The sequence below is a fragment of the Gavialis gangeticus genome, unplaced genomic scaffold (genome assembly GCF_001723915.1).
Source record: "Gavialis gangeticus isolate Ggan-Ray unplaced genomic scaffold, GavGan_comp1, whole genome shotgun sequence".
In the NCBI taxonomy this organism is placed as follows: Eukaryota; Metazoa; Chordata; order Crocodylia; family Gavialidae; genus Gavialis; species Gavialis gangeticus.
Genome location: NW_017728997.1, coordinates 21067189 through 21067984, shown reverse-complemented (window position 1 = coordinate 21067984; position 796 = coordinate 21067189).

Genomic DNA, 796 nt, shown 5'->3' with positions numbered 1-796 from the left:
GCGGAGTGGGGCGGTGGCAAGACGCGGGGAGGAGCTGGATTGAACGGAGCGGAGCGGGGCGGGGAAAACCCGGAGCGCGGATCCGAGCGGAGCGGAGTCCCTGCTCTGGGCCCTCCTCGTGTCAACGTAAAACCCCGCGAATGAGCCGCAATGGGCCGGGGGGACCGCAGCGGTCTTGGCTCACAAGCGATCCCTTTTATTAGACCCCCCATGCTTTAGGTTGCCCCTTTTTGGGGGTGCAGTTTTTGCAAGGAAGTGGCTGTTTGCATCTTAACACTCGACAATTTATTTCATCCCCCCCAAGAATATGAAGAAGATCCACCGTACTGCTGTAATGGGTTAATATTCACCTGAGGTGCAGTGGCCATCCGTCTGGTATAGAGGACAGTACGGTTTTCTGGTCCTCTGCTGTCTATTGAGATGAAACCGGATGCCTTTATGTCCCCTTTTTTCAGCCCTTCATTGGGGGTTAGGTTCTTGAAAGTTCCCGCAGTTGGTAAGATGAAAGGCTTATGGGAAAAATGGAGTTAGGGGCTTGAATGTGAATAATAAAGGTACATACAGTGTATAAAAATCATTAGCTTGCCATACTCTCTCCACGTGCTAAATGATCCAACAACTCCAATTTTGTTCCCAAGGACATCACTTTCCTTGCCCTCTTCACAAATTCCTCACCTTCACCACTTCGAGGCCATGATTAAGGGCAAAATGCAAAGATCATGAAGAAATTGGGGGGGGGAATGCGGTGCACCTACGTATGAGTGTGTGTGTGTGTGTGTGTGTGTGTGTGTGTGTG